At 46.4% G+C, this 26844-nt stretch overlaps 1 protein-coding gene across 6 annotated transcripts in view; it reads right to left on the bottom strand.

Annotated features, from left to right (window-relative positions):
* The window catches only part of LOC126095755 (tropomyosin), a 163189-nt gene that overhangs the window by 96396 nt on the left and 39949 nt on the right, over positions 1-26844 (bottom strand). The gene's annotated exons all lie outside the window — the stretch shown is intronic.

Raw genomic sequence — 26844 nt, 5'->3', positions numbered from 1 at the left:
TTATGCCAGCTATATGTAAACTGTTTAAATTAACAGGAAAGCAACTACTCAAATTATCTCCTCAATGTAAACCAAGATGCAGTGGAAGGGACATTAACTGTAACGCAGTGCTAAGAAATGGATACAATACGCCTTCACCTTTTCAGTGTTGGTAATTGCGTGGATCTCGTCAAAATACGTTGATTTAACGAGAAATACAAGGGAGTATTAGAACGTTGAATTTTATAGCTCTGAGGGTAAGTGGATAGGTGAGAACTGCAAATGCGAAGGTACGGTGCTAGATCCTTAGCTGATCCTACGATTTTTTTGTCATTTCTTTCCTCTGTGGCAATGATTTACTGATGTGAGAAAACTGAATTTCATTATGGTACGCAGCTCACGTTAACTGTAGGTCACTGCATAATTGGCTGGTTGAATGGAATTTCCTTTTTTCGTTGGGCATTTTCGAATAATTTTACCTGTGCAAAAGCTTAGACTTTTACTTATAAGTTTAATTATGTTTAAGCAATAACAGTAATTCAAAATATGTACGTTATTGGAACCTATCTGTACAGCAGCCGCGTAGCCACTGTTTACTAATATGTACTTTTCTCTAACGTTTTAAATTAGGTAATAATTACAGTGCTGTACCAGTCTGCGTCAAAGTTTGTCAGCACGAAATGTTCACTATATAAAGTTTTGTCACATTTTGGGACAAACTGAAAGAACATATAGAATGGAAATTTGTCACATTGCGTTACTAGGGGAAAAAAAAAAAAAAAAAAAAAAAAACCGGCAGAACTGAGTTGCTCTTCCTGGAGGTAAATATATTCTTAAAAATTTATATAGTTGTGCGTTACCATTCGGTGTTTCTGACTCTCGATGATGTGTAAGGGGAGGGGGGGGGGGGGCGAACAAATATTCTGTCCTTAAAAAGATAAAAAGAAATCTTGCCCTGCTCTGGCCAATAGCTTTAGTTTCACAAATGCCGTAAATGTTTCTAGCTGCCTCGGCTGCTATCACCTGTCTACTTAAGTCAAACAGCAGAATGTGTGTGAAATGTTCAGATTTTCTTCCTCTCGGCACTTTTCTAGCGTCCACAGCTCCACTATGTCCAACAGCGAATTACAGAATAAAAATGACAGTCGATAAATACGAGTAAATCCGTATCAAACGGAATGCTAACATGCAAAACCAAAACGCTATTACGAACTTTTGCACCAACCTAATATTTCAGAGTGGCTTAATGGGGGGGACTACATGTCGGTGCGACTCCGGCAGTGTTCAAAATCGAGGCGAGTGACGGACGTAAGCGGTCGAGGCGTGACTGATAGGTTTCCGGAGATTACGGGAGAGCGGCGAGCACCGGCGGCGCTCCTGCGCGTCGCATCACGTCGCCCACGCGCCGCGCCGTGCTGCGCTGGAGGAGAGGTATGCGGTGCGGGACGAGAGGCAGGTGAAAGTCCTGGGGTCATCCGCGCTGCTGGGACCGCAGCCAGCCAGCCGCAGGCCCTGCCAGCGGGCGGGCGCGCTCCGCAGAACGCCAGTCTCCTCCCGTCACCTCGGGATCCTTTCCCACGACTGTCTCCAGCGCGGAAAACGCTTTTTCCACGTCACCATTACTATTTGCGTGCCCCAAGCACGAGGGCGAGGTACGAGGGTCGCTCTGAAGCTAACGACTGCCATTCTCGTGGGACCTACGACAGATACGCATACACCAACCTCAGGTGTATGGTGGAGAATACTTTGTATCACTGCCACTTCCCCTCTTTCCTATTCCACTCGCGAATGGTACGTGCGAAGAACAATTGTTGGTGAGCCTCCGTGAGAGCTATCTTGCCTTCGTGGTCTTCTCGCTAATTATACGTGGGGAGCCATTTATTGGTTGACTGTTCAAGGAGCTAACTCCCTGTATTTTGAGGGAAAACCATATCGTAATGCAAGACGTCTCTTGTAGCGTCTGCCATTCAGTTGTTTGAGCATCTCCGTAACGCCAACTCGTTTGCTAAACGAAACTGTCACGAAAGGTGCAGCTCCTCTTTATACCTAACGAATCCGGCCATGCTTTGCGATTGCTTAATGTGTTTGGGAAATGGATATATGTCCTCATCTCTCCCCCGCCCTCCCCCCTTCTCCGTCCATCACCTCCTGCTGCCCCTCCCCCTCTCTATCCATCACCTCCTCCCCTTTCTGTATGTCTATTACCTCCCCCTCCCTCCCCCGCTCATCTCTAAAAATATTATTTATTGTTATTCAGAACAAACCTTTCATTGCGAATTTAAGTCGCTTTAAATGAATGGGTAAGTTGGTTAGGATCCTTTGCATACGTGCTATGAAAAAGGCCTCTAGCTGCTGGATCTGTCAGGATAGTAACTTCATTGGTAATATCTCTAATACTTTTAATCTGTGGATGGACGATTCAGATTCGGCTGTAGTATTCCAATCATAAAATGATGAGCCACAAACAACCGCCGGCGAAGAAACGAAACAGCACAAAGTTGTGAGTACTATTTTTCTTTAAAACTGTAAGGAGAAACAATATAAATAGCATAAAATATGTCGAATGGTTTAAATGCCCTGGTATCTACCATAGCTAAAACTGACTGCGGGAAAGAAAACGAAACCGTACATTTTCACACCACAACATTTTCTTTTTCGCCTTGTGCTTTAACATAAACCTGTGCTTTACTGTTCAAAAAACTATGCATCCTATGCCCGTCTGAATGTTTATTAGAGTATCGTGTAAAAACTGAGTAAATCAGTGACGAACTTTCCGAGATTTTTGTTAGCAAGGTTAAATGGCGACCTGCCTTTATATAGCAGTGTAGATTTCCTCTATTAACCTAACCTGCTAAATGCTTTCAGACTAACGAGCAGTATTCGAATATCGATCAAATGAGGCTTTTATAATCCATCCCCTTCGTAGGAAGAAACTTCCCGAGGATTCTTCATGTGAATCCATCTGGCAGGATCGACTGATGGTGGCAGTTAGCACAGCCTCACGTTACTGATATCTACTTATCCTCTCCATGCACCTTTATGCATCTCTGGATTTCAACGGGCGCACTTTGTTCAGCATTGAGGAATTCAATGACACCCACTATTTTATACGAATCTCCGTGTCAGACACCATTTTCTAACGCTCGCTTTTTGCGTTATCTGTCTTAAAGAAACCAGCAGAACACTAGTGAAAAGAACGACGTAAATTTTACCCATCCCATGGATATGTTTGATATGAACAAAAAAATTCGATCACACTGTACGTCGTTACAACTATTTATTTAATTTTGGTTACAAACCTCATGTCATTAAGTTAAACAGATCAGGAGCTATTTGATCAGCACAGGACTGCAATACTTCACTGGAAGACTGTCAGAAAACAAAATAACTTCACATAACCTATAAATCTTAAAATCTTTCGTGGTTTTGTTCTTCCAAATGCTAAAAGGAAGCTTTTAGCACCACATAACCAGCTAAGTAGGAGCGTGATTAGTAACCATTCATTATAAACTTATTTGTTTTGATCGCAATTTAAAGAAACAGTTACAGGTTTCAGTTTTTGAACAGCAATTTTCACATCATAGTTGCTAATAGAATTGTTTTCATGAAGCCCATTATGAGACGTATCAAATACTGATTCATTGCCAACAGCAAAATGTCAAGAGGCTCAAAATTTGTTCAGTGTGCTACCTGTCTGATAACGGCTACAAGAGTAACGCTGCATTGTGCCAGTTGCATTAAGACCTGAAGATGACAATTCGACAACTGAAACCAGCTATTTAACTGCTTGATATTTCGATCAAGAATATTTTATAGCGTACCATAAACGTTATTTTGTGCGTTGTATTATTTGGGACAATATTCTCGAAATTTATTATATCACTTTATAAGTATCTGCGAAAATACATCACATGCAGTTCCCAGAAGTGCAGATTATCTTCCTACGTATTAATCACTTCAGATATAGAGTATAAGAAAATATATTTCGCTTTACATTGAGGGGTAGATGCTCTTTTACATGTTAGAATCAGTTTTTGCTTAAGGAGCCCATGTGTAGCTCATTTGAAATGATCGAGATTGGCATCTTTGAACAAACTATGCCAACTTCGTTAAAACATATGCACTGTTTAGACACTATTTTGCGAATAATAGGGTATCTAATTCACTTATCTTTATTGCATCCTAGAAGGCAATTTTGCCTTTAAGACTAAATCGATAGGGAATAAAGCACACACAACCTTGTGATCGCCCGGATCACGTAGTCTTTGAATGATACACCACATTAGAGAAAGTTGATTTCGTTGTTCTCCAAAAATCCTGAACATCCTATGTTAATAGCCTCACGTGTGTGCATAATCGGAAAGCATTTTTTTTTCTCTCATTCAGGAGACACTTCCCTGGCAGGTACATAGTCAGGCAAAAAGCAAAATACGAGACACTGGGCTGCGCATTGACAGCTGTAGTGCGACATGCTGTTAGCGCAGAGATCACTTACGTGCCAGTTTTGTCTATGTAATACCTTAATTTTCTGTCTCGTAGAGAGGGCGCTGGGTCTGCAGCATGCAAAAATCTTGAAAATGCAGAATTTAGTTTCCTTGTGACAGCTACTTTTATTTACTTTTTAAATAGCACCATGTATTTCCAAATGTGAATCAAGATCACAGTATGACGATTTGCCATGCGTTCATAACGTCCAAGCTGTAAAACACTGTCAAACCAGAGGCTCTGGCATATTTGCACAAGTTGTTATACGCGAGTACCATTTGAGGAACAATACGAAAGCCTCCCATTTAACATGTAAGTAGCCGTATAAGACTGTTGCTTCTACTGTCTATCTCAAGAATCAGAATGTCTACTTGGCAGTATTTGGCTTCGAATTTGTATTTACTTAGCATGTAACGACGGTTTGCAGTGGGAAACATATGTCGAAAGGAATACATAGCTGCACGAAGTAATGGCACCATCTCACATAGCAAGTACATCTTATCAGCATGGTACGAGCGATCATTCTAAATGAAAAAAATTAACTATTACTTTTACGGAAGGAATTTCATGTCGGGATAAAGGTAAGCTAGATGCGGTTCAGTGGAGTTCATATCTAGGAAATGAAATGTAGGTCAGGACTAACTCAGTTACATCTTGCCTACCATTATTGTGTAGGCAGCTAGTTTTACCCAACTACAGTGCGGGCAACATAACCGTCAGGCAATAAGCGATTCGCGGGGTCCAGTACTTTTCTTCCGTACAATACAATAGAACTTCGATAAGCAGATAATGGGTAAGTGACAAACTAATTCAGCATCTCCCATTTTCTCACTCAAACATAAATTAGGAGGTTAAGACCTTTACAAATAAGTATTTTTTCACACCCACGCCTCCCTGAGAGAGACAACCTTACCAATAACGAAAAAATTACACATTTAGACAAACGTCAGGATTAGTGCATTAGCAAAACCGCACGATGCTGGCGTTCATACTTAAGTTGTTCTGCGTTGTCGTGGAGCACTTGCCCGCGAAAAGCAAAGGTCCTTTAAATATTTGAACCTAAACATGCCAAGAAATTTATCTGTTTTTCAAATAACTGCCATTTTTCGATATATTTCTCAAAATCCCATAGTGAGGCCCCTCAAATTCATTGCAATTTGATAATTTTATAGGTTCCAGAAATAGCTACTAGGATGCGCAGCGAAACTCGTAACCTTTGTCTTTTTTCTGCCAACGCAAGTTTCAAACGATTCAGCTATTAAGCATATAGGGTTCAATTATGTTTTGCTTTTTTTGACGTAATCTATGAGTGGCTATCATTTTAACAGCTGACGTATTGTTCTTTGCTATCATCGGTGCCCTTTCACCAGTCTTTGCCAATTGCTTTGACTAACCTGTTGACTGTTTTATACTGATGGATTCAGGATTCACCAAAAGTCACAAATCGGCACAAAAAGTCTTACAGATTGCGATGAAACATTGACAGACATTGTGTTGAAATAATGTGCGTGGTGCGCTTTTGGTCAACCCACCTCGCACACAGCTGCTTCATGGCCAATTCTCCGAGCAGGATATTATGCCTCCTCTCAGCTGAGATGCCTACAGCCTCAGAAACCTGAAGACTTTTCATTAGGCGGTCTTGCATTAGCATATCATAGATTTTGTCACTGGTTTCCTTTGTGGTGACCTCAGCTTAACGGTTGGTGCGCACTTCGTCTTTGGAACTCGTCCGACCATGTTTAAATGCATTACTCCAAAAGTAAATGGTCTACAATGATGGACCAGAGACCTCGTGAACATCCAGTTCTGTTTTGATTTGTGTGGTAGTCCAGCGCTTCAAATGTAAATGTTTAATAACACGAAGCTCGATTTTCTCCATTTTCAATCTCAGTCGACACACTGACCAATTCAGACAGCTGTCAACAATTCATTGTTCGCTGTGCATAGTTGAAATGCTTTATATGATGGTTCGCATAATCAAACTTACCCACCATGAAGGCACAAAAAAATTTCATTCTTTCATTTAAATTTACCATAGTTATCGAACCATACTTGTAGCTGCAGCTGTTTCTAAATTCTCGCAGCTCTGTCTCGCTTAGAAGCTCACATCTAGGTCATTCGTAGGCAGTTACTAGGCAGGGGAACTTGCGCTGTGCGGGTACGTCGTTTTCCCCACATACTGACTGAAAGGGAGCTAACGAGGCCTTTGCAGCTCCATCCCGCTCTTTCACCAAGTATGGTAGGAAACCCTCCTACAACACGCTGTTACCACACTCATCCTCTGGTGTTGTCCTGTTAGCCGCTCCGCCTGGCTAGGCGCACTTGACACTTGGGGAACGGCGGCCCGGGACTCCAGGTGCGTCATGCGGCGCGCGCGTCCGTGATCCACTGGCGCCAGGGCCCCGTCTCTTCGCCCGCAGGCTGCCCCGTGACGCAACGCCGCGCCGCGCCAGGCCACGCAGCCGGCGCTGGCGCTGTTTGTGGCCCAGTTGCGGAGGCCGAGCACAATCAATTCCGCTGCCCCCTATGCGCTTATAAGGAGAAATCGCCACACACTACCCGACACGGCACGGCACAAGCCAGCTGTTGCGCCATCTTCGCAGCAATCTGCATCCTGTGGTCACGCGCAGAGCATTTACTTCCAACTTCGCTCACATGTGGTATCTCGAAGTCTTTCACCTGCCATCGCGCACTGAATGAAATGTAGTAAACCCCCACTGCTGTCCCGGTCAAGGCCCTAGTGAAAGTCAGGCACTGGCAGTGGGAAAGGAAGACAAAAGCAGACAGTGTAATTGGGAGGAGACGGTGGGGTATACTACACTGAAGAGCCAACGAAACTGGTACATCTGCCTAATATTGTGCAGGGCCGCCGCGAGCGCACAGAAGTGCCGCAACACGACGTGGCAGGGACTCGACTAATTTATGAAGTAGTGCTAGAGGGAACTGACACCACAAATCCTGCAGGACAGTCCGTTAATCCGTATCTGGGCATCCCAGATATTCTCAATAATGTTGTCTGGGGAGTTTGGTGGCCAGCGGGAGTGTTTAAACTCAGAAGAGTGTTCCTGGAGCCACCCTGTAGCAGTTTTGGACTTTTAGGGTGTCGCATTGCTCTGCTGGAATTGCCTAAGTCCGTCGGAATACACACTGGACGTGAATGGATGCAGGTGATCAGACAAGATGCTTACGTACGTGTCACCTGTCAGTTGTATCTAGATGTATTAAGGGTCCCACATCAACTGCATACGCCCCACACCATTACAGAGCCTCCACCAGCTCGAACAGTCCCTTGCTGACATGCAGGTCCATGGATTCATAAGGTTGTCTCTATATCCGTACACGTCTATCCGCTCGATACAATTTAGAGCAAGACTCGTCCGACCAGGCAACATGTTTTCAGTCATCAACAGTCCAGTGTCGGTGTTGGCGGGCCCAGGCGAGGCGTAATGCTTTGCTACGTGCAGTCATCAAGGGTACACGAGTGAGACTTCGGCTCCGAAAGCCCATATCGATGATGTTTAGTTGAATGGTTAGCACGCTGATACTTGATGGCCCATCGTTGAAATGCGCACCAATTTTCGGAAGAGTTTGCACTTCCGTCACGTTGAACGATTGAGCGATTCTCTTCAGTAGTCGTTGGTCCCGTTCTTGGAGGATCTTTTCCCGGTCGCACCGATGTAGGAGATTTGATGTTTTACCGGATTCCTGATATTCACGGTACACTCGTGAAATGGTCGTACGGGGAAATCCCCACTTCATCGCTCCCTCTGAGACGCTGTGTCCCATCGCTCGTTCGCCGACTATAACACCACGTTCAAACTTACTTAAATCGTGATAACCTGCCATTGTAGCAGGCTTAACCGATGAAACAACTACGCCAGACACTTGTTATCTTATATGGGCGTTGCCGACCGCAGTGCCGTCTTCTGCCTGTTTACATGTGTCTGTATTTGAATACGCGTGCCTGTACTAAGTTTCTTTGGCGCTTCAGTGTATAAGGCGATGGGAGAAGGAGAGAATGGGAGGCAGTATGTTCGAAAATTCCCGTTACAAACTTCTAGGACTTTTATTTTGAAAAGGAACCCATGTCCGGTAACGCGTCCACTTCTGCTGAGGAAAAGAGAAAAGTTTCAGAGTTGCTTGTCCTGGTATGTTACAGGGTAGATAGGATGTCACGTACTATGTCAGACGACCACCTGGTGCTCCTTGGGGAGGGGGGGGGGGGGGAGAGATCGTATGCGAAGTTTAATTTACAAGAATCTTAGGGACAGAGGAAGATTCACTGACACGATTACTTCCAGCTGCACTGGAAACTGAAGAGGTACCAGGTGGGATGGAGTTTAACATGCTTCGTAGTTACCATGTCTTTAACAAAGTTGGTGGTCGCCACATGGAGCCGCTATTTTAATGCATCATCACTGTTCTGTACGTACACTATACTGGGTCCTTTTTGTTTTGGAATAATATAAACAAGTAATGTTTAAGTATTAATAGAAACAAATGTGCATAAGTGATAAATGGATGTTCATTGTGTTTCCTCTACAATTGTCACGTAATAATTTTACTGCGTTACGCCTAATTCAGTTCCTCAAGCAGAAGTGGATGAGTGAAACATCTGTACTGAAACAGTCATACAACGAAACGTGGTGTCGTATTCAAAATATTATATACTCGTTATTCTGTACAAGTCCTAGAAGTTTGTAACGGGGATTTCCTAACGCCCTGTATGAAAACAGTGACAGTGAGAAGGTGATACAGAGTACAAAGGCTTAAGTAGGCAGACCTGGTAAAAGCATTTAGAATGTTTGGTGCTAAGAGCGCACCAGTATGTTTGCATGACAAAATTTTTGACGAGGAAGGAGGAATGAGGACTGAAGCTGCTGGTCTCCCACTTTGCTACCATCGTTTTTTTTTTTTTTTTTTTTACAGAGGAACAAATTTGCCTTTTTGTGCTCCAGCAGGAGGATTTTCCCGCTGATTTTAAGAACTTCCTCAGAAAGGTTGCACAAATATTCATTCCGATCTTGGTAAGATTTCAAAGCCGTCGAGAGATCGCTATCTTGCTTTAGATCTTGAGAAATTTAAAAGTTACAAAACGCAAAAATTACAGAGGTTGGACAAAAATAGGGAAACACTGTAAGAAATTTATGCTTGAACGTTAATGCAGATGCGGACGACGTCTGCGAGTTGCGCTGTTGTATTTGACCGCAGACAACACGTGCCTAATGTCCTAAATACGTTGCAAGAGTCATTAGTTGTCAGAACAGTGTTGTATGTAGTTGTGTGTGCATTACATTGGATCTCAGTGTATTCGAAAGCAGATAAATTGTTGGTGCCCGTATGGATAGTGCTTTTGCAGCCGAAGCAGTCGAAGTTTTCTGTGTTTCAGGAGGCACCCATCGAAGATTTATACCTCATACAGGGAAAGCGTAGACGAAAGCGTTTGTTGATTGATGGGGACGGACGGACATTGAAGAGGATTGTGATTAAAATAAAAAAAGGAAGACGGCAGCAAAAGTCACGGCACAGGGGGGGCGGGGGCGGGAGGCGCTCAGATTGCAAAGCCACTCATGTAAAAGCCCGTATCGGGAAACCTGGTGCCGAAACCATAAATCCTGGACTATGGAGCAATGGAATAAAGTCGTTTGGTCGGGTGTGTCTTGTTTCAAACTTCTGACCGAGTTTACGTCTCAAGAGGGAAAACATGGAAGGGATTCGGTGATTATTTGGGCAGTCAAGTCGTGGTAAGGGCCCCACGGTTATTTTGGAAGGTATCATTGGTGCCAAGCGATTATTGTGCGACTATTTTTGCTGACCAGATCCGTTCCCTGCCACAATGATTGTACCCCAGTGGTGTTGCTATCTTCCAAGGCGAAAGGTATCCACCTCCATCACCGTTACCTGAACTTGCCAGAATGTTGCAGGAAGAATGGTATAAGATTCCATAGAGAACCATACACGAAATGCATTTATTCATTCCGAATCAACTGGACGCTCTTCTGAATACCAACAATTTTTCAACGCCATATTAGACATGGTAATGTGGTGATGTGGTGTTTCCGTTTTATTATCCACCACAGGCATATGCCACGAAGGGGACAAAATCAGTCCGATGGACGACGAAGTCCCATGTCCTGACTAAAGTGCAGAGAACGTTCTGTCCGTGCGGAAATGTTATTAAAATGTACTTCATTTTGTTTTCGAGACAATCATAATTAAACGTTTCGGTCCTCTTCAATAAGCAGTAGAGAAACTAAATTAAAATCAAATTGAGGTTGGGAGTAAATTCTCCCCCGACTGCGGAGGTTATCTACAGCTTTTTATTGTGTCGTGTTTTTCCTAGGATAATATGTGCTGTCATCGCAGTCCAGAAGTGGCGTGCAGTGCAAAACACGTTGACACAGCACTAATCTGGAAGTGAACCACTAAGGGCTGATAGCGTCGGCGATGACAGCAAGCAAGCCGTGATCCTCATCTAATAGAAGTACACCAGGTGCATCCGAGAGTGATGCTGGCTACCCAGAAATCTTATCACCACGCAATAAAAAGAAACTGAGAATAATTATTTGCTGTCAGGCAAATTTTTTCTCACTCTCGACTTAGGGGGTTGCATTCCATCGTACAATCATATAGGAAGCCTTTAAAATCTCAAATATTTTAAGATAATTATACCAGTTCTGCATACTGGAAACAGGTGGTTCATATGTACTTTTACTTTAGGTCACCTGTAAATAAAACTGTTTTATTTTTCTAAATATTGCCAGATTTTTTCCCTCGCTGTAGTTTCTGTAGATGGCCGACTGGATTGGATTGGTGGGTTTAAGGGATCGAACTACTTGGTCACCAGTCCATTTCGGGAGGATCGAACCAATAAAATTCTTCTAGATGCAGTGTCAGGTCGCCCCTCAATACGTGAGTTTGGTAATTTCAGAAGGGAAGAATAAAAATCAGCTATAATGAAAAAGTGAAGTAAAGTACCATTGCAAGGGGGGTAAATACGCCCGCTGAAAACAGCACTTGGGGTGAAGGGGGTTTTTTGGGGGGGGGGGGGGGAGGCGTTCACGGCCTGCTATGCCGCCAACGTGCGTCTGACAAGGTGCCGTCCCTCCTTGGAATTTTAAGAAACCAGTTAGAAGAGCCAGTAAATGGCAGGATGTAGTAGGTTAACACTCTTGAATTAAAACGATGAGGAATGTGGACGCATAAAAGGAAGCACTTAAGTCCAAGCTACCAACCATGGACAGCAGGAAACTCTCGGCGGGAGGTGACAAGCCATACAGGAGCTGCACTGTGGTTAAAAATTTGTGACTATACTTGTTACTTGTACGTCATAGGCTGAAAATTTCAGGTGGTGGTGATAGCTTATTAGCTGAAACTGGCCACACTAAAGAGTGCTTTGGCGGCTAAAAGACTTTAGAACAGCTTTATAAGAGAGACTGGAGGGGTGAGAGAGGGAGGGAGAGAGAGAGAGAGTGTTCACTGCATTGCAAAAGCTATCATCAGTAGACCTAGTAGAAACACGGGACCCCCTTCTGCGAATTATATTGCATTCTACTGCTATGGAAGCCCAAATATTACGAACGTAACTGTCTTCACTAGTACGATTACTTTTAAGTAATAGGTAGAAGCGTGTACTTTCTCTCTACATTTCGCTGGCACCAGTGGTGAGCTTTAAGTCTAATGACGTACTGTAGAGGATAGCTTCCGTTAACGAACTAAAACTGTTGGTCCGGATGCAGCGTGTCCAGGGGCAGTCTGAAGGATTTGAGACACACAATCATTGTTAATTTTTTATTCGTTCGTATTAAAACTGACGTTTTAATGATCTTAGAAGCCTCAAATTAGACCCCTTGTGTTGTTGAACCGATGACACCACCCCCACAATGGCTGAGGTGAATCTTTCGGAAGCATGTACGTACTGTAGAGTTTTTCGATTCCTAGCCAAATCGAATACGATATCAGACATTTTAGATACAACATTCGCGCCTGAACGGAATACCTGACCGTCTTTACGATTCTAGTGAATGCTGTCTAGCAGACAATTCTGCTAGGCTTCGACAGAAAGAAACAGTCACCGCTGAAAATAGTTTCAGGCACACAAGAGTCCTTTACAGAACAGTCTGTGGTCACGATATATCTAAATGACCTGATGGATAATATCAAAATCACCATGGCCCTGTTCGTGGATGATCCTGTTTCAAAGATTTTAGTACCAAAGGTAGAAAATTTAATCGAAATATAGGAAGAGCTTCAGGTGCTTGTTGCAGAAACTGACAGTTGACTCAGACAATATATTGAGCGTATACATGTGGAGGAAAGAGTAGTTATTCGATGATATGTGCCATGAATCACTGGAAAGCAGAAGCAGCGAAATGTCTAGGAATTGACGCGTCTGAAGAGATTAAGTGATACCACCACAAGACTTATGGGAAACGTAAATACCGGAAAGATTAATCGTAAAAATCTAAAGAAATGTTATTTACATAAAAAAGGAAGCAAATTAGAAGTCATTGATTTTTTGTATTTCCCCATCAGCCTGTACTAACAGAAGAGAGGAAATTCAAGGTACAGCGGTATGTATATGACTGCTTATCCTAATACAGTGGCAAAATCTGTGAGACGTTCTGCATCAGATATTTGCTCTTTAAATTCCGTGAGCGTGTGTTCCAAGATGTCAGGTCGAAAAATGACTGTCTCAAGACACATCCGTCATCTTGCGGAAGCTTCTTGGCAGCATTCTTCCTGTACATCATTCGACAATGGAACAGGAAAGAGGGAAGTGATACGTGAAGCACCTTCATTGTAAGGTGTTTTTGCGGCGTACAGATGCAGACTGCAAGAACTAAGTTGTACGGAAGTTTGAACAGGGAACTAACGGAAGTAGATTTCGCAGCGGTGGGACAAGCCGAGGCAAGGTGGTGTGGCAACACAGATTTCATAGTTTTACGAGCGCCGCTTACGACGACCCGCGCAAGAAGAACGGTAGTATTCCGGTGCAGCTGTGCTGAGTCAGGCGTTCCCGCAAGGTGTTTTATTACGGACAGCCTCCGGTTTTTTTCAGGGAAGTAGTGACAGCAGAACCGGCGGAAGACATTGTTACCGTTCTTTGCAGGGCGGAGGCTAAGCGCCCTAGCGGAGACGCCGTTAGCACAGGGCTGTGCGCGGTCACCAACATACCGTGACGCACTTTGCCACTTAGTGCCAGCCCGGGTACAGCATAAGGGGGGAACGCCGTGGTATCCCAGTGGCAACTAATCTTCCACTTTGTCATCAGAGGTTGAAACGGCAATATACTGCGAAGAAAAATTGGAAATGCTTCAGAAACAAAGCTAAACAACCAAAGGACAACCTGAATACTATCGTCACAGAAGCTTCATCGGTTACTGTAAGTTACTTCTGTGTAGCAGCTAGATAACTGATCGAAGAATGAGGGATCATAATGTACCAGACAGGGTTCATGGATATTTCCATATGTTTTGATATGAAAACGGCTCTGATGTTGCGATTTTGTAGACAATCTGAGCAGCCCTCAGACTGTTTACAGACGATGCTGTCGTTTACAGTCTAGTGAGGTCACCAGAAGATCAAAACCAATGCAAAGTGGTTTAGATAAGTTAACCGCAATGAGCGAAAAGAGGCGAGTATTTGTCCGAAATAAGAAAATTCAATCTTCCACATGAGGAGGAAGGGATTGCAATTACTAGCAACTTAAACTGGAACGATCTCGTAGGAAACTTTGTGGGGAAGGGGAACCGTAGACTGCATTTTATTGGCAGAATGCTCAGAAGATCGAACAGGTCTACTAAAGATACTGCCGACGCTACACTTACGCGTCGTCCTCTGGAGTACATGCTGCGCGGTAAGGGGTTCTTACTAGGATTGACTTAGGGTTTCGACAAAGTCCGAAGAGGGGCTGTCGTTTTGTATTGTCGCGAAATAGGACGGATAAGATACGTGAACTGAGGTAGCAGTCAAAGCAATGGCGTTTTTGGTGAGGTAGTAACTTCTCATAAAATGTCAATCACAAACTTTCTCCTCAGTGTGTGATAATATTTTGTTTGGACCCACCTACATAGGGAGCATTGGTCATCATAGTAAGAGTAATCAGAGCTCGCACGGAGAGATTTAAGTTTTCGTTTTTTCCGCGCGCTGTTCGAGAGCGGAAAGCTAGAGAAATAGTTTGAAGATATATCTATGAACCCGCTGCCTGCCATTTAAATGTGAATTGCAGAGTAGTTATGTAGATGTTTATATCTGAAGAACATTCAACTACTCACACTCCGACTTGCTCGCGAATGGCACATGAACCAGAACATTCTTGCTAGCGAGGACATAGTATGTCGACACACGAACCCAAAACAGTGCCGTCCCCACTGAGCCTGAGCGCCAAATTTCTTGCTCACAGGAAAGACCCACTTGTGGCTCGCGCCGAACGATTCACGAGTCGCTCCTCACTAACTTGCAAGCTTGAAGGCAACGTCTTTGCGAGTGGCTCGTGAAATTACAAAACAAATTGCGTTATCCAATGCACCCAGTATCACACGTACACTTTTGTTATAGGACGATATAGTTTAATATCTTATTCAGTGTATCCGTCGCCATTATCGTGAGTGCGTCCCCCATATCCTAGCACCCTTACCTCGGCAGCGTCATGTATTTCAACAGCCAGACCCCAGAAGAATGTCGACAGTAGTAACGTGAAGCAGATGGGATTGTGGATCCGTCCGGCGTCCTATACAGTATCCAAAGTTAATGACGGATCAGAACTGCGATGATGTGCCTGTCTGTATCTGCCTTGTACGAAGGTCACTCCAAAATAAATGCACACTATTTCTGTAAAAACACAGTTTTCATTCTGCTTGTGTGAAAGTTTTATGTGTGTAGATACATCCTTCCCGCTTGTTTTCAAACTTAGTTCAACCTGTTCCCGTGAGTGGCGCCGTCTCAGCATGTCTTCAAGATGGCTGCTACACTTGACGTTCGTTAGAAGCAACGTGCTGTCTTAGAATTCCTGTACTGTGAAAACGAGACTGTGGGAAACATCCACAAGAGGTTGAAAATGATGTCTGGAGATGCTGCTGTCGATCGCAGTACAGTTAGTCGGGGGCAAGCAGGTTACGTGATGAAAGCGGGCACGGCAATATCGAGGATTGTCCTCGCAGCGGCAGGCCTCTTACTGCACACACTCCAGACAATGTGCAGAGAGTTAATGAACTGGTAACTGCTGACAGACGCATCAGAGTGAAGGAATTGTCACGCCACGTTGGGATAGGGGAAGGAAGTGTTTGCAGAATACTGAAAGTGTTGGCGTTAAAAAAGGTTTGTACCAGGTGGGTTCCCAGGATGTTGACAGTGGCTCACAAAGAAACAAACGGTATGCAGCGAACTTTTGGAACAGTACGAGAATGGTGGATATGAATTTCTTGGAAGAATTGTGACAGGTGATGAAACGTGACTCCATTTTTCACCAGAGACAAAGAGGCAATCAATGGAGTGCCATCATGCAAATTCACCCAAGAAAAAAATTCAAAACCACACTTTCTGCTGGAAAAGTTATGGCTACGGTGTTTTTCAATTCCGGAGGACTCTTGCTTGTGGACATTATGCGAAGTGGAACCACCATAAATTCTGATGCATGTGTGACGACACTGAAGAAACTTCAAGGTCGACTGAGTCGTGTTCAGTCACATCGCCAAAAGCAGGATGTTTTGCTGTTGCACAATGCACGGCCACATGTCAGTCAAAAATCCATGGAAGCGATCACAACACTCAGATGGACAACACAAACACCTGCCTTCCAGTCCTGACCTGGCTCCATGTGACTCATCTCTTTGGGAAACAAAGACTCTTCGTGGAACAAGGTTTGAAGATGACTCCCTTGTGCACGCTGCCAAACAGTGGCTCCAACAGGTTGTTCCAGAATGTTACCGTGCGGGTATACAGGCGCTGGTCTCAAGATGGCGTAAGGCAGCTCAGAGGGATTGAAATTATGTGGAGAAATGAAATATTGTTCCTATAGGATGTATCTACACATAAAACTTTTAAACATGTAGAATAAAAGATGGATTAAAAAAATGGTGTGCATTTCTTTTGGAGTGACCCTCGTATATCAGGATGGTGGACAATATCAAGTGCAAAACGAGTCGGTGCGAGGGTTGGTTGGTTGGTTGGTTTGGGGGATGAAAGGGACCAGACTGCTACGGTCATCGGTCCCTTTTTCCAAAGACAAAGAACATCCACAGAGAATAAAAACGAGGAACAGAATAGACACAGACGATACAGAACAAAAGAAACGGAGACAAGGACAAGACAAAACGAACTAAAACCACACAGAGTGTGACAGTGGTTGGCCGACCATAGAAATAAAAAAGGAAAAGCCAACCACTTAGAAACACATTAAAAGATCAGTGTAAAATCATAGGCCAAAGGCCAGAATCAAAAGAAAAAATAAAATAAAACAGAAACACTCAGAGGAAAGAATAAAAACTCCCTGCCCGAATAAAACGTAAAACTAAGGCAGCCATAACAGGGTCATCGGATAAAACGGCAGGGAGCGTATCAGGCAGCGCAAATGTCTGCCTGACCACAGCTAAAAGGGGGCAGGCCAACAGAATGTGGGCCACCGTCAAAGCCGCCCCGCAGCGACATACAGGAGGGTCCTCCTGGCGCAGTAAATAACTGTGTGTTAGCCGGGAGTGGCCAATGCGGAGCCGACAAAGGACGACTGAGTCCCTGCGGTTGGCTCGCATGGAGGACCGCCACACAGTCGTCGTCTCCTTAATGGCACGGAGTTTATTGGGTGTAATCCGATCGCGCCATTCAGCGTCCCAAAGCGCAAAAACTTTTCGGCGGAGGACTGCCCGCAAATCAGCCTCTGGGAGGCCAACATCCAGAGATGGTTTATTCGTGGCCTCTTTCGCCAGGCGGTCAACATGTTCATTGCCTGGGATACCGACATGACCGGGGGTCCACACAAAGACCACAGAGCGGCCGCAACGCGCAAGAGTATGCAGGGACTCATGGATAGCCATCACCAGACGAGAACGAGGAAAACACTGGTCGAGAGCTCGTAAACCGCTCAGGGAATCGCTACAGATAACGAAGGACTCACCTGAGCAGGAGCGGATATACTCTAGGGCTCTAAAGATGGCGACTAGCTCAGCAGTGTAAACGCTGCAGCCAGCCGCCAAGGACCGTTGTTCGGAATGGTCCCCTAGAGTTAGCGCATACCCGACACGACCAGCAACCATCGAACCGTCGGTGTAAACAATTGCAGAGCCCTGATACGTGGCCAGGATGGAATAAAAGCGGCGGCGGAAGGCCTCTGGAGGGACCGAGTCCTTCGAGCCCTGTGCCAAGTCGAGCCGAAGGCAAGGGCGAGGAACACACCACGGGGGTGTACGCAGAGGCGCCCGGAAAGGAGGTGGAGCAGGGAAAAACCCAAGCCCACAGAGAAGCTCCTTGACGCGTACGGCGATCGGACAACCCGACCGGGGCCGACGGTCTGGCAGATGGACGACTGACTGCGGGAACAGGACACGATAATTTGGATGCCCGGGCAAGCTTAGAACATGGGCAGCATAAGCGGCCAGCAAACGTTGGCGCCGGAACCGCAGTGGGGGTACACCTGCCTCCACTAGCACACTGTCCACAGGGCTGGTGCGGAAAGCACCAGTGGCAAGGCGTATCCCGCTGTGGAGAATTGGGTCCAGCACCCGTAACGCAGATGGGGATGCTGAGCCATAAGCCAGGCTCCCATAATCCAGACGGGACTGGATTAACGCCTGGTAGAGCCGCAACAGGGTAGAGCGGTCGGCGCCCCAGCGGGTGTGGCTCAAGCATCTCACAGCGTTGAGATGCCGCCAACACGTCTGTTTAAGCTGCCGGATATGAGGCAGCCAAGTCAACCGGGCATCGAAAACCACTCCCAAAAACCTGTGGGTCTCCACCACAGCAAGGAGTTCGTCAGCAAGATAAAGCCGCGGCTCAGGATGGACTGTTCGGCGCCGGCAGAAATGCATAACGCGGGTCTTGGCTGCCGAAAACTGAAACCCATGCGCTACAGCCCAAGACTGCGCCGTACGGATAGCGCCCTGTAGCTGACGTTCAACAGCTGCAATGCCAGTAGAGCTGTAATAAAGGCAGAAGTCGTCAGCATACAGGGAAGCAGAGACAGAATTTCCCACGGCCGCAGCGAGCCCGTTAATGGCTATTAAAAACAGACAGACACTTAAAACAGAACCCTGTGGCACACCGTTCTCCTGGACGTGGGTGGAACTATAGGAGGCTGCGACTTGCACGCGGAAGGTACGATACGACAGGAAATTGCGGATAAAGATCGGCAGAGGGCCCCGAAGACCCCATCCATGAAGCGTAGAAAGGATGTGATGACGCCATGTCGTATCGTACGCCTTCCGCATGTCGAAAAAGACAGCGACCAGGTGCTGACGGCGGGCAAAGGCAGTACGGATGGCCGACTCCAGGCTCACCAGATTGTCGGCGGCGGAGCGGCCTTTCCGGAACCCACCCTGAGACGGAGCCAGAAGGCCCCGAGACTCCAGTACCCAATTTAAGCGCCGGCTCACCATCCGTTCGAGAAGCTTACAAAGAACGTTGGTGAGGCTAATGGGGCGGTAGCTGTCCACCTCCAGAGGGTTCTTTCCAGGTTTCAAAATGGGGATGACAATACTTTCCCGCCATTGCGATGGAAACTCACCCTCGACCCAGAGACGGTTGTAAAGGTCGAGGAGGCGTCGCTTGCAGTCCACTGAAAGGTGTTTCAGCATCTGACAGTGGATGCGATCTGGCCCGGGAGCGGTATCAGGGCAAGCGGCAAGGGCACTCCGAAATTCCCACTCACTGAATGGAGCGTTGTAGGGTTCAGAAGCGTTGGTGCGAAAAGAAAGGCTCCGACGTTCCATCCGCTCTTTAATGGAGCGGAAGGCCTGGGGGTAATTCGCAGAAGCGGAACTCATAGCAAAATGCTCTGCTAAGCGGTTTGCAATGACGTCGGAGTCAGTACAAACTGCTCCATTCAGTGAGAGCGCAGGGACGCTGGCAGGGGTCCGATAGCCGAAGACCCGTCGAATCTTGGCCCAGACCTGCGATGGAGTGACATGGAGTCCAATGGTGGACACATACCGCTCCCAGCACTCCTTCTTGCCTTGGCGGATAAGGAGGCGGGCCCGCGCACGCAGCCGTTTAAAGGCGATAAGGTGGTCCATGGAGGGATGTCGCTTGTGACGCTGGAGTGCCCGCCGGCGATCCTTAATCGCTTCAGCGATCTCAGGCGACCACCAAGGCGCAGCCCTCCGCCGAGGGGACCCAGAAGAACGGGGAATGGCAGACTCGGCGGCAGTGACGATGCCGGCGGTGACCGATGTAACCACCACATCAATGGCATCAGTTGAGAGAGGCTCAATAGCGGCAGTGGAGGAGAACAAGTCCCAGTCAGCCTTATTCATAGCCCATCTGCTAGGGCGCCCAGAAGAGTGACGCTGTGGTAGTGACAGAAAAATCGGAAAGTGGTCACTACCACACAGGTCGTCATGCACACTCCAGTGGACAGATGGTAAGAGGCTAGGGCTACAGATTGAAAGGTCAATGGCGGAGTAGGTGCCATGCGCCACACTGAAGTGTGTGGAGGCACCATCATTCAAAATCGAGAGATCGAGCTGCGACAATAAATGCTCAACGGTGGCGCCTCGACCTGTTGCCACTGACCCACCCCACAGAGGGTTATGGGCGTTAAAGTCGCCCAGTAATAAAAAAGGTGGCGGCAATTGGGCTATCAGCGCAGCCAGGACATGCTGCGCGACATCACCATCCGGTGGAAGGTAAAGACTGCAGACGGTAACAGCCTGTGGCGTCCACACCCGAACAGCGACAGCCTCTAAAGCTGTTTGGAGAGGGACAGACTCGCTGTGAAGTGAGTTAAGGACATAGATGCAGACGCCACCAGACACCCTTTCATAAGCTGCTCGGTTCTTATAATAACCCCGATAGCCACGGAGGGCGGGGGTGCGCATTGCTGGAAACCAAGTTTCCTGCAGAGCAATGCAGAGGAAAGGGTGAAGGCTGATAAGTTGGCGGAGCTCAGCTAGATGGTGGAAGAAACCGCTGCAGTTCCACTGGAGGATGGTTTTGTCCATGGCTGAGAAAGGCGTGCCGGGACTGGGACGGCAGATTACGCCGCTGGGTCACCTGCTGCCTCCGATTGAGCACCCGTGCTAGTGCTATTGCTATTCACGGCGTCTGAGGGACCGGCGAGATCGAGGTCCTCAGCGGACGCCAGAATCTCCACCGCGTCCTCAGACGCAGAGCTAGAAGGTTGCGATGGGGTGGCTACCACCGCGCGTTCCTTGGGCTTAGAGCTGCTCTTCTTTGATTTCTCACGCTGCTCCTTGGGTTTAACTGGCTGGGAGGGCTTCACCGATTCAGTCTCCGGGACTGAGGAGGATCGGGAAGCCCTTCGACCTGCAGATTGTGGGCACTTACGCCACTGTCTATCGTCAGCCTTCCCGCCGGTGGAAACCTGGGAAGGGAGGGACCCAAGGGACCCCTTGCGAGCGTGAGAAGCCGAAGAAGTTGGACACTTCTCCGGCGTAGAAGCGGGGACCGACGTCCCCGATGGGGGGGATGGTGTTGCTCCTGAGGTAGGTGGCACAGGAGCAATCGGGTGGGTAGAGCCCCCCACTGGCAAGGGGGCAGGAGGAGTTGTACCACTCGTCGATCCGGCCGAAAGGCGCGAAACTGATGGGGCTAGCACAGGTGTTGTAACAGCGGCGTAGGAAGTTGTCATTCTCACTGGATGTAATCGGTCGTATTTCCGTTTGCCCTCAGTATAAGTCAGTCGGTCCAGGGTCTTATATTCCATGATTTTGCGCTCTTTCTGGAATATTCTGCAGTCTGGCGAGCAAGGTGAATGGTGCTCCCCGCAGTTGACGCAGATGGGAGGCGGGGCACATGGAGTATCGGGATGAGATGGGCGTCCGCAATCTCGACATGTGAGGCTGGAAGTGCAGCGGGAAGACATATGGCCGAACTTCCAGCACTTGAAGCACCGCATCGGGGGAGGGATATAGGGCTTGACGTCACATCGGTAGACCATCACCTTGACCTTTTCCGGTAACGTATCACCCTCGAAGGCCAAGATGAAGGCACCGGTAGCAACCTGATTGTCCCTCGGACCCCGATGAACGCGCCGGACGAAATGAACACCTCTACGTTCTAAGTTGGCGCGCAGCTCGTCATCAGACTGCAAAAGGAGGTCCCTATGGAAAATAACACCCTGGACCATATTTAAACTCTTATGTGGAGTAATAGTAACGTTAACATCCCCCAACTTGTCACAAGCAAGTAACCTGCGTGACTGGGCGGAGGATGCCGTTTGTATCAGTACTGAGCCAGAGCGCATTTTAGACAAGCCCTCCACCTCCCCAAACTTGTCCTCTAAATGCTCGACGAAGAACTGAGGCTTTGTGGAGAGAAAAGACTCCCCATCAGCTCTCGTGCAAACTAAGAATCGGGGCGAATAACTGTTACCTCCATCCTGGGACTTATGCTCTTCCCACGGCGTGGCCAGGGAGGGGAACGTTTTCGGATCGTACTTCTGAGCATTAAATTGAGCCCGAGAACGCTTAGAGACTGCTGGCGGCTGGCCGCCAGCGAGAGATGATGTACCACGCTTCATTGCGGGTCATCCGCCCTGATGCCACCTACTCCGACCAAGGGCCCTCCCCACGGGCGCCACCCAGCCACAGCAAAGGCCACCTGGCAGGATGGCCGTTGCCGGGAGTCCTGATACCCCAGGAGGATAGGCATCTACTCCTTGGCATACGTGGGGAGTTAACGGCGCAGGCATCAGTAGAGCGATCCCTGTGTTGTCAGGGGGCTACAACCAAGAGGGTACATGGCGGCCCCACCACAACGGACTGGCTACCGTGCTGGATCTTAGGTGCAAAACTGTCCAAGGTCGTCGCCGCAGTTAAAAGAAACACTGCAGAGGGCAGCGTGGTAATCGCACCCAGGGACGTATCCCCGCCCTAAAGATCGAAAACGAGCGGGACACCATGGCAACGACGTGAAAGCCGGCTAAAGGTCTAATTGCACGACGGATACAATGCACCACGTAAGGCGCCCTTCCCCAATTGGCTCGCTCTTCGGAATAATTTAGAAAGATGGAGGTCAAACCCGAGAGGGGACCATCACATAAGGCCAAAACATGTGAGACTCCTTTTAGTCGCCTCTTACGACAGGCAGGAATACCGCGGGCCTATTCTAACCCCCGAACCCGCAGGGGGGTCGGTGCGAGGGGAAAAGTTACCTAACTCCGTATTTCATGTTCTTGTATCAGTAGGCGATCAACGCCAAATGTGCTAGGGAGTAGTTTTACTGGCGCGTGACAGTGCCGCAGCTATGGAGAGTCTTCTCGAATGGGCGCTGGGAGCAGCTTTATTGTCCGTGACTCGACCCGCCGCGCGTCTCGCCATAGCGGTGCTCGAGGCGTGACTGGTCGTGCTGACGAGTCTAGCGTTCGCTGCCTCACAACCGCCACCTGTAAAAGGCTAGCCCCGCCGCTGCCTTACGCGTCTCGCCACACACCGCAAGAAAGCGAAATCTGGGTCAGTCGGCGCAGTGACTGCTAGCGGGTGAGTGTCGAGCACTGCTCTGTATGTCCCAGTCGTGAACCGTACGCAAAATAAAACTGTACTGTTCTATCCAGACGTACAGGTGTCACTGTCCACTCTTAATGGAGTAGACGGCCATAGCTTCTACACCAGTGGTTTCGAACCTGAGAGGTAAAATGAAAATTTCTGATCTGAGGGATAAAAACAGAAGCGTTCAACTGAGTTTCGGTCACGAAACTAAACAATCTTTGAAACCCACTTCTGTTATTGCTTCTGAAAGTGGTACACGTCTTTTTTCACTGCTCTAATGTAGCACCTGACTACACCCGAAGCGAAGGAGTCTTAAGGTTCATCCCATACCCTGCACTAAGTCTAAAACAGTGGTTCGCATCCTTTCTGGTTACATAAGTTACCAAAAAACATTTTTTTTAAATACTAGCGTTAACGTTTGGCATATGGTGATTCCATCGCGTGAAGCGACTTTATTAACAAAATTTTCCTCACACTGCCTGGCCACTACAAATGCATACTTCTTACTGTGCATCTCCGACAGAAAAATAGACTTGTACATCGCATATACTTAAATATTTCATTAAAATACGTTTTTCTGAGTTGCAGATAGTTCCCGTTACAGACCAGAAATTGCTTCATGATTCATTTCGTGACAATAAATGAACTAATTGACAGTGCAACACAAAAGTAACAACGTAATGGCTACTCCACTCCCGTAGGGCCTGCATTTTATTATTATTATTATTATTATTATTATTATTATTATTATTATTATTATTATTACAACCGGCAGTCTATGGAGACAAAGCACTCACAGTCTGAAGTTGTCCAATTTCTGCCAATTCAGAAGTAAGGAGTCTAGCAATCAAGTGATCTTCAAGTAACAAGTTTAGTGAATGTATTTTAATTCGGCTGATTTTAAATGAGCGTGCAGGGTGTGAGTGAGGCAAGTGTCGCCAGGGAGACAAATAGTGCTCAGAAAGCATATTTTATAACGAGAGTTACCCTCAATGTGGCTAGTCAGTTTTCTTTTCCGAGATAGCGTCGTAGATAGCAATCGCGATGCACCGAAAATTGTTTCATTGTTCTATAAAAGCCGTTGTTAGATGTAAGAAGTACCAATTGTCTCATTGACTCATTAGTTCATGGTTTAATGAAACAGCTACAACACTAAATATCATTTATCTGTCGTAATTTAGAAATGGAACTGTTCAAAGGAAGATTAGCTTGACCCTTGTGTTGATGGCTGGTGGTGGTTGTGGTTGGTGGGGAGGGAGAGAGGGGGGGTTACTAGCTAATATCTGATTGCACTATGGGATAATGGTCTTAGAAAGGTTGGAGACCACTGTTTTAGCCTGTCTTAGTGCAGAGTATGGTAAGAAACTTGTGACTCCTCCACTTTGAGTGTAACGAGAGGATACATTAGAGCAGTAAAGAAAGACACGTACCTTTTTCAGAAGCTTAGCTCTGAGTAGCTCTAGTTTAAGGAAAGTTTATCAAATTTCTTTTCGAAGATTATCTTTTAGCTCTTATCCTTTATTCCCGGGTCGCCATGTTAATCTGGATTGGTGATGTTAGTGGTGTAGGGGGGGGGGGCGCAGATGCCCTTGCTGTCGCCATTACTCACCGCCCCTCCCCTTTCTCCCCACCCCTGAGACGGAATTCGTGTTCCCATCTATCTAAGTCTAGTGTGATCACACATGAAAGGGAGACATCGTTTTCCAATTGTGTGCCAATCGTATACCTGAGGTGGGACGTGGGTACCAGGCCGGTATTTACCGAGTGGCTTGTGGGGAAACTGCCTGAAAATCGCATCCAGGCTGGCCAGCACACAGATTCTCGTTTTTAATCCTCCAGGCGGATTCGGTCTGGTGGCGGCGCGCCTTCCAAATCTCGGAAGCGGCGTGCTAAAGCGCGCGGCTATCCGGGCGGATGTTTTCGAAGTAATTCTGAAACAATATTCTTTCGTGCTAATGAAAAGCTATCTTGTTTCCAACCTGTTAGCACAAACAACATTTCGTGATTTCGACCAGTGTCGTACTAATCCTCTGCAGGAATCCCATGCTCGTCGAAACTTCGAGAAATATGTCCGCCACCCGTACGGAAATCCTAGAGTATCTCATTAACAAGATACCCTGTGAAAGTCTAATCTCACAAATATTCATGTCTGTCGCCAGTCATTTGCCTTAGTGTAAAGACCATCGTTGGTTTATTACTGTAATTTTGATAAAAAAATTTTGTTACAGTACTTACAAATTCTTATTGATGAAACTATTTCGTATACAGTACCGCTCTGTTCATCGTAGCTGCAACATTCATGCGTAAGATGAAAAGTGGAGGTAATGATGTATTGCCTGCCTGTTAGCTTCTGTCTCGGGCTCTTCGGCTGGCATTTGTCGAAGTTCCAGCCTTTCCGCCAGCACGAATGGATGGTGTTGACAGCAGTGGAGTGTGACTGACGGTGACAGACACTCGTTCTGGCGAAATGTCAGGAAATTCGCCGAACAAACGTCTGCCGAAGAGCTCGAACCAGACGTCAAAAGGCAATACGACCACAAGTGCCAAAAGCTTCAACAAAATGGAAATAGTGTTTACGTCTGATACTGACTCACGTTTACAAATCCGACAGGTAGCTACATTGATCTCTTAAACCGATTAGATGGTCGTAGAGGCCTTTGCATTTGGAATGTTGAAATAACTTAATTCTTCTGGACTTAATACTGTGAAATAAGAGGCCACGTTCCGATCGGATTTAAATGGTACTCTTATGTTTGTCGAAAATGAAGGCAATTCCGTAATAAAACAAGACATCTGCAGCCATCGTTTTGATGTTTTATTGTTATGCAACCAGGTTCGGTAACTCAATGGACTGTCTTCAGGCCTCAACTGACACAGAGCGGGATGAAGTCCAGTCGTATACACAATATCATCAGCGCTCAACATTATTAACTAGCTTCCGTAAAGTATTGTAATAGCGATGTTGTGTCTGCAACCGTATTCTACGGAAACCAGCTGAAGGGATCGTGTATACGATCGGAATTCACCCCTTCTGCGTCATTTAAGGTTTGACAATGGTGTACTTAGAGAACCTCGTTGCAATGTAATAAAATATCAAAACTAGGCCTGCAGGTGCCATTTTATTACGTAAGTGAATGACTTAAGTCCTGCAGACCATCAGTCACAAAGACTAGACGTACAAAAACATGAAGAAAATTGTCTTACCTAGTATGTAACGATGAACTCTACAACCGAAGCCGAAAACTGTAAGAAACGAGAAGACGGTGAGCATCGCAACCGATCTGTAGTAATAATTCCCCTCTTCATCTTCCTACATAGCCACTGAAGGTCCATGTATAGTCAGGTTGAGAAATCTGTCTAGGTATGCGTGACAGACTATTTTTGTACTAATCATGTTTAAGCACCGGAGAACAGACATTTAACGTTAATACTTAACTATTTACAATATCAGAGCGTGATTACTCAAGTGCTAGCAACTGTCACAAGACATACAGCCTGCCTACGATCATCTTCCGATCTTTTATCAGTTTACAGAACAGCTATTCTACACCTGTATTCCGTGCAAAACATTGGAACCAATATGCGACAGAAGAAACTGTTACCAAATAGCAGATAAGTACACTTCGAACGATCCTAACAAGGTATAGTTGTGAAACTAGGAACTGAGTATGAAAATATCCTTGCGTGTCTCTTCAGACAATATTAAACATGGTTTTTGTGT

Source organism: Schistocerca cancellata, chromosome 8 (genome assembly GCF_023864275.1).
Source record: "Schistocerca cancellata isolate TAMUIC-IGC-003103 chromosome 8, iqSchCanc2.1, whole genome shotgun sequence".
Lineage (NCBI taxonomy): Eukaryota > Metazoa > Arthropoda > Insecta > Orthoptera > Acrididae > Schistocerca > Schistocerca cancellata.
The sequence above is the reverse complement of the archived record's forward strand: the minus strand, read 5'-3'. Positions and strand labels throughout refer to the sequence as shown.